Source organism: Odontesthes bonariensis, chromosome 11, assembly GCF_027942865.1.
Source record: "Odontesthes bonariensis isolate fOdoBon6 chromosome 11, fOdoBon6.hap1, whole genome shotgun sequence".
NCBI lineage: Eukaryota > Metazoa > Chordata > Actinopteri > Atheriniformes > Atherinopsidae > Odontesthes > Odontesthes bonariensis.
Genome location: NC_134516.1, coordinates 29,815,152 through 29,823,003, shown reverse-complemented (window position 1 = coordinate 29,823,003; position 7,852 = coordinate 29,815,152). Strand labels below are relative to the sequence as shown.

Here is a 7,852-nt window from a genome sequence, read left to right as displayed (position 1 = left end):
TAGTTTTGGCAGAACTGGTGCTCAGCTGCTGGCACAGAGGAATAACTGGCCCAGCAAAGAGCCTCCAACAAATAACCAACCGGATGATCCAGAACTTCCTGCAGCTAAACAAAGAGAAAACAGAGGTCATTGTCAGCTGTTAAAAATCTGAGCTCAGCTTCAGGCTGTGATGTTAAAAAGCACAAACCAAGCAGGAATCTGGGTGTTATTATGGACTCAGAGCTGAACTTCAGCAGCCAGATCAGCTCAGTTAGGAAGTCAGCCGACTATCACCTGGAGAATATTTCCAGGATTAAAGGACTTCCTTCCCCGGTTACCTGTCAGATTTTATTACTCATTTTAAAAGCTTTGAATAGTTGGACGGTTGCCTCTGTCTATGATCTGTGAACTCCTTACTCCCCTGATTGCTGCTCACACGGCCCACTGTTTAATATAACTGACCTGTTCATTAGATGGAAATGAATCCCTGCATACTCCTAAAAATCACTTTATTTTGAGGCTTTTTCTTCAAATTAAAACCCCACTTTCATAATTACTCGGGACTCTTTGTAAAATGCAAATAAAACCAGAAAGATATGATCTTAGAACTATTAAAAAGTTCTATCTAATTAAAATAGTGCAGGTTCGGTGCCATCTGTTGGTTTCCTTAGCGAGGAAATAGTTTTTGAATTGCTCTGTATGAATGAATTGGATTCATTCTGAATTTAATGAATTGGATTATAATTACAATGAATAAAACTCCAATTGGCCTGAATTGGACTTTATTACTGAAGTGCCCTGAGATGACATTTGTTGTAATTGTAATAGTTTATTTTGGCAACATTTTAAACAAACTGACATTATTCTGCCTTGGAAAACACTGCTGGTGGAAAACATGATACTGGCTGCTGAAAAACTGGCAGAAGTGGACCTTCCAACGTGACAGTGACAGGAAGTAATCAGCTGAAGTCGTCCAGAGATAAACAGAGAACACAAATCAACATTCTGGAATCTGGACTTCACTTCCATCCAGAATCTGTGGTTGGAACCACAGACCAGAAGAGATAGAACAGAAGCCTTCACAAAGCTGTGATGTCATCACTGTAGTGACATCACAATCGATGTCATCTCTGATCTTGTTTGACATCACAAAGTTTATACAGGACAGACATTTTCACTGCTTTTTCACAGCTGGTCAGGAGTTTATCTGAAGAAACACGTCCAGTTTTTGAAGCATATTTGAAAGTCACAGCAAACGGTTTTCACATCGCCTAAAAACACTTAATTACTGTCTTAAATAATCATTTTAACAAGCACTTAGAAACAACGCTTACTTACTATCTTAAAAAGTAATTTGGATTTTAAGTACTAACAAGCAAAATGTTTGCTTTATTCTTTCATCAGTTTTATGAACCATGTGGTGCTGTGGCTTAGTTGGCCAAAGTGCCTGTCTAGTCAACAGGAGATCCTGGGTTCAAATCCCAGCAGTGCCTTTAGGTGTTATTATGTACATCAACATGGTGCCATAACTGTTTACAGCAGTGCTTCAGGAATGCTGGACTTCCAAAGCAGTCTGTACTTGGAAGCACTTCATCTCATGGCTTTAAATATTCTTGAGGTACAGAAGATTGAACTGGGACCATATCCAATGTTTTTACATATGGAGATAATTTCAATAACATCAAGCCCTGATTTATGCAGAGATCACATGAATATTGGAAATAAATCACAAAAACCACTTCCTGAAATGGATCCAGTTCATGCTCTTTATTCTTTCATCAGTTTTATGAACCATGTGGCGCTGTGGCTTAGTTGGCCAAAGTGCCTGTCTTATAAACAGGAGATCCTGGGTTCAAATCCCAGCAGTGCCTGTGGGCCTTCAGAGCAAGCTATGACTCACTGGTCCACTTAATGAAAGTGTGTATAAATAGTACACAGCTTTTAAAGTCTCATTTATGCCTATTTTATGCTTTCAGAGTGTAATTTTCCTCCGTTCACATAACACGTCAAATGGTTAGGGTGCAGTACGGTGGAGGTTCTCCTCCTGTCACACTACATAACATCAAAATGAATGTACAAACTGTGAAATAGTCAGAGTTAAAGTAAAAGCTGAGGGCAGGACGTCATTTCCTTGAAATATGTAGCGGAAAATAATACGCAAAAGCATAAATAAGCCTTGTAAAAACACAGTAAATGAGTTGGCGTGTAATAAGTACACCGCTTCATGAGATCTGGCTGTAACTGGTGAAAGTGCCTTCCTCATGAACACCAGGGTCTGAGTTGAAAACCCAACAATATCTGCAAGATATGATGAAGTTTTGAACCAACTGGAGGCACTTCTACTCATGGCTTTAACTATCCTGCTTCCTGCTTCTGAAGAGTGCAGACGTGTCTCTGCTTCCTCCTGCTGCTTATCGCTTTATTTGCTTTTAAATCATTTTACTTCTTTCCACAAGTGAACTCAGACTTTTTTAATCAATTTTATTCTTTTTAGAATTTATCTGATGATTCAGTAACTACAGTCCTTTCAACATGCCCTCTGATAGCTCTCGGATATATCAACAAGAAATTTGTGCGCTACAAGAAAGGATTTTGACCCATGACCCATCACTAGTAAGAAGTCCACATTTACTTCCAAAGGAAAGGGTGAAAAAACTGCTACTTACAACCTAAAGCTAAATGATACTGTGTATTTTTCAAGACTCTGTAAAGACACTTAAAATGGACTTGGTGCTAAGCCCAAGAAATGTGAAACTGTTGGTATCAACAGAGGATATGTAACATCACCCGGAATAAAGTTAACAAACAGATTAAACACTATCAGAGCCAAATGTGACTGAGTGTAACAGACAGAGAGACGGTACAAAGCAGCAGATGGACAGAGAAACTGTGCCGAGTGTCACGGTCAAAGATTCTCTCTTGCTTGGAGACGGAGCCATATCTAATATAAACATAAACAGAATGGTTACATGCAGCTATCCAAGTGCCACTGTCTCTGACATCACAAGATTACTACCAGAGGTGCTGGCAAAACACCAAGGGGTGAAACAGCTGACTGTGCACGTGGGTGCAGTGGACATCAGAGAGAATCAGTCTGAAATCTTAAAAAAAGACTTTGAGAAACTGTTTGAGAGTCTTGATAAAGTGACGATACCAACGTTCATGAGTGGACCTCTCCCAAACATCGACAGGAGGATCAACAAATTCAGCCGGCTGCTTCAGTTGAACACATGGTCTGTTACACCCAAACCAGCAGCTGGGTCTGCAGTTGTTCAGGGAAGACTCATAAATGACAGAACAGGGACACAGTTTATGGAAATGATTAGGTTTGAGAACACCCCGTAGTTCTAATGTTGATGATCTGTTGAACTCTTACACTTCAAGTCTCTTAAATGTTTTGGATACCATTGCACCTGTCAAGGTTAGAATGGTAAAAAGTAGGCAAAGGGCGCCATGGAGGAAAGAAGAGTCGGTCAGGGCACAGAAAAGGGAGTGCCGGAGAGCCGAACGGAAATGGCAAAAGTCAAAGCTCCAGGTTCATTATGAGACTTACAAAGAAAAGCTATGTGTGTTCAACCAGACTTTGCGTAGAACAAGGGAGAGTTATTTTTCTGAAATCATCACAAACTGCAGTAACAACTCTCGTGTCCTGTTTGCTACAGTAAACAGATTAACAAACCCTCCAGTTTCACTGCCTTCAGAACTCATGAGTGTAATCTCTGTACTTTTGTCAGTCATATAGTGTATGACTTCGGCAATCAATTAATTTGTGCGCACGCCTGTGGAACACGGAAGCTGAGAAAGGTAAGTGCGCTGTTTTTGAAATCTCAAAATGTATAATGTCTGTGCTAGCTAATGGTATGGTTAGCCCCTGGGTTGAATTGTATTGCTACTGACACCACGGCCAATTCAGTCAAAAGTAGTTTGATGCACATTAAGAGCCTCAGGAAAGGTTAAAAGCTTGCCCAATAGAGCCCGCTTTCATGGAAATCAGCGCAATTGGACAACTTTGCGCAGCGGGCATGAAGATTTCTCGCGTTTTTCCCTTTGGCAAACTTTCCTTGGTCTCCAACAGATGGGATATGTTTGTAAAAATGCCGGAATTCTCCTTTAAATACTCACAGGTGTGATTCATCATTTACGCAGGTCCTTTACACACTTTTTCCGAAGTTAAGAGCGTTTGTTGAATCTGACGTGGCGTGTTCGTACGAGACCTTCGTACGAAAAAAGTGAGAAAAATTTAGAATAAAAATATGAAAATGTTCTTGCATGAGGCCCATTGTTATGTCAGTTAGCAGCAATGGAAACAATCAATAATCAATCATCCTGGTAAAGGCACAAACCATTCAAATGGTTTTTCTTACTTGTTCTGGTCTTCTAAACCCAAGGGGCAGATCTTACAGACATTTGATGGTAATATTTTAATACATTTCATTCATACACACAATGTTCTACAGATTGATGCTTAATTATAATAATTTTCTTTAGCCTTTATTAATCTACGCAGGAAAAGCATTATGATTTTTCCAACTTTAAATAACATGCATGGAGAAGAAAAATGGGTACTTCAATTCATGTGTATTGGTTAGTGGGAACGCCAGCATGCAAACGTTAGAACGTGGCCAGAACACACACAGAAAACACACAGTTTAATTCATGGTTCCATTTTGGAGAGCAATTCATTGTGGCTCCATCTGACACATGTGAACTTTCACAAAAGCTGTTTTCATTCCTGCAGCTCGTCCTGCTACAGAAGACGATGATAGAGTAGCAGCTGGCAAAAGACAAAAAGATTCAATAGTTCAGCAGACTCACATTTAATAAGACTTTTTGCACTTGAGGCAAGAACTGGTGGAGAGGGGAGAGACGCTGGCTCTTTCTTTCTCAGATACTGCTGTAGTTGGCACATCTGAGACCCTGGAAAACACTGAGCCTCCATGATGAAGGCTGCACTTTCCGAACTGCAGGATGTATTCCCCCAGCACCTCTGTCCTGTCTGAGACGTCCCCTCCTCTCTGGTGGACCACAGTCAGGGCATTTTTTTATTTTTTTACCCCGTCCTCCCACAGAGGTGCAGACTGGTCCTGCAGAGAAGGGTTGTCCTTCAGCAGCTTAGCTGCATCAGTTGGATCCTGGCGGGGAAACCCTTGAGGTCCTTTGCAGAAAACCACGTTGATCTTCCCAGGGAAAAAACTAAACTTTTTTTCCATGTTGACCTGTGACAAATGAGGAAAAACACATGTTAGATGTATATATTAGACATGTGATGTGTAAAATGGCTTGAAACAGTTGAGAGTCCTCCCTCACTTGTCACCTAAAAGGCCCCTTGGGGGACTTGAAACAGTTAAAGAGTGTAAAGAGTCACATTATATCATATCTTATCTCATATTATCTATTGTTGTATTTATTTCTTCGTATAAATGTCACTTACCTTTGTTGGATGAAACAAATGTACAAAGTAGAGGTGTTATCTGCTGGCTTCTGCTCTCCTCCTGTCACTGAATGAAGAGTCAGAGAGGGAGGCGGGACTTGAAACGGTTGCAGCGCCAAAAGGCGGCAGTGGCCGGAGGGCGCATTACATCCGTAGTGGTTTAACACGACCAAAGAGAACAAATGGGAAACGGTTTAGGGCGGGTTAGCAAAAGAATTCCCGGGTGCTGCGTGGAAGATCATGGTTCGATTCCCCGACGGGGAGAGCTTGGTCCTTTTATCAGATGCCTGCCACCAAGTATAATTAATTAATCAATGTACCGCCAGCCAACTTCCCTCTTGCATACAGTCACTTCCCTTACAAATCCCTCAAAATCAGCAGCTCTTACACCAGGGTTCAATACATACCGTCATTTCAAATTCAACTGTTAAAATTGACTTTGTTCTTAGACATTATGAATGAAATAAGTCTCAGTACTTTTCCATTATGACCTAAAGTGATCCAGGAGTAGAAAGACAAAACAATTAGGAAAGCCTGGGAAAGCAAGGGCAGATTCACACACACACATTATTTGGGTTAGTATGCATATCCAATCACATTTGATCAACAAGGGATCCACCGTGGGAAACTATGAGACATATATACGAATTGTAACCGGAAATCAGGGCCAGTCTGACAGACTTCCTACGGGAGCTCTGTTCCACTGAGCCCAGCGCTGATATGCTTTGACGTGTGACTACAAATAAACACTTCATTTTCACCTGAATTACTTCGGTCCGTTCTTGAGCCTCCTACTAAAAGAACCGAATCTAACACAACTATCTTACATTCTTTTGCTCTTATCGAAGCACTTTAGATGGCATTTCACTTAGCACCAAATGTATTGCCACCACAAGAAGCCCGGCGTACAAGGACCTCTATCTCCCCCCTGCACTCTCCTTCATACCACTCTTCCATATTGCTCACTTCCAAGTACTTTGTCCAACAACAGAAAACCTGTTGTTTCATATTTGTCTTGCCTTGTCCAAAGCCAACAAGAACTTTGAATCCCAGTGATGAAATGTCCAGGTCTTTTGCCAGTGTTTTTTTTAGACAATTTTTTGACAAAAAAAAACATAGCTTTTACTGTGGTGTTCAGTACATAGCAAGATGTTACACGTAACCATGACTTGACTTGTGGACAAAGGATTCTCATGCACCAAGCCTCTTCCCTGCGGTTTAGAGCGGTCCTGAAATATGACAGTGACATATCAGCACCAAGAATGTTGCTGTAAACTAGATGATACAGTGCCAGAATAGCAATAGCCAAGCAAGGAGTGAACTTTGGTTGCCTTGCCAGTGAAAATGATTCTCCAGGAGAAGTCTGCAATGTCAGAAGTGGGATTTGAACCCACACCTCCAGGGGAGACTGTGACCTGAAGACAGCACCTTAGACCGTACTGCCATACTGGCCATACTGACCACAAAAAAGAATATTTGACGATAGTGTTGCCGGGCCCAGGGATCATTCGAGTGACTATGTTTTTCGCAAATCCAACATTTAACGAGCAATCGTTTTGCCAGGTTCTTCCCCGCTCCAACATTTGACCAATCGCAGGGACGAAAGGTTGGACGAGAATTATATGCATAGTGGCCGTGAGGGGGCGTTTACAGGGGCGTGTGCAGTGAGAAGTGACTACGGCGCCCAGGCAGTTCGTCCAAAACAAAGGAAAAAACACGTCTATTCAATCGACATGGGGAGTATTTAGATATTTAATGCAGTTCTGTTCAGGTTATAAGAGGTTAGTTTGAGCCAAGAAGTGATTTCACCGCGTGTGCATGTGTTGTCATGTCGTTTGAATGAGTTCTCTACGTTATGACCGCTCCGTTACTGTTAGCTCACGTCCATTTTGTTTACTTTTCACAAGCCAGACGCCACTGCTTCTGTGATTCTATTTCTATCTTTCTATTTGTATGGCAGGCCTAGCTTCATTCATCAATTGTGTAAATTACATTCAATCATTCATTCTTTCATTCATGTCACCAAAGGCATCTTCTACCAAGCCAAAGAAACACAGGGCGATGGCGGACTCAGAGTGGATGTCCCGTCTGAGGAAGTTTGCCAGCACTGGAGCCTGGCCGGCCGGTGAAGGGAACAGGCCAGCTCCCAGACAGAAGAAGTGCTACGAGCTGTATCAAAGGGTATGAGCACTGCACAGTATATTTTATTACTTGTCATTTACTCTAATAATACTTTTACTCATGATAGAAAATACAGTAAAAGCCAATGAGTTAATAAACATGTCATGAGCAAGTAAGTTACATTCATATTACTTGTGTTTATTTATATCAACTATTATTTTTAGATAGAGAAATGTCCCATGCAGACGCATGGACAGATGTCCTTATTGGGTCAGCTCAGGAAGTGTCCCTGTGGATCCCACACTCCGAAGGTAACACTGG

At 41.5% G+C, this 7,852-nt stretch overlaps 2 non-coding genes across 2 annotated transcripts; both read left to right on the top strand.

The window, feature by feature from the left end:
• The first annotated feature begins 1,398 nt into the window (after positions 1 to 1,398).
• trnat-agu (transfer RNA threonine (anticodon AGU)) lies at positions 1,399 to 1,472 on the top strand. The gene has a single exon. It is a non-coding gene; the product is annotated as a tRNA-Thr (tRNA).
• Positions 1,473 to 1,776: 304 nt separating this feature from the next.
• On the top strand, positions 1,777 to 1,850 carry trnai-uau (transfer RNA isoleucine (anticodon UAU)). The gene has a single exon. It is a non-coding gene; the product is annotated as a tRNA-Ile (tRNA).
• The last annotated feature ends 6,002 nt before the right edge of the window (positions 1,851 to 7,852 follow it).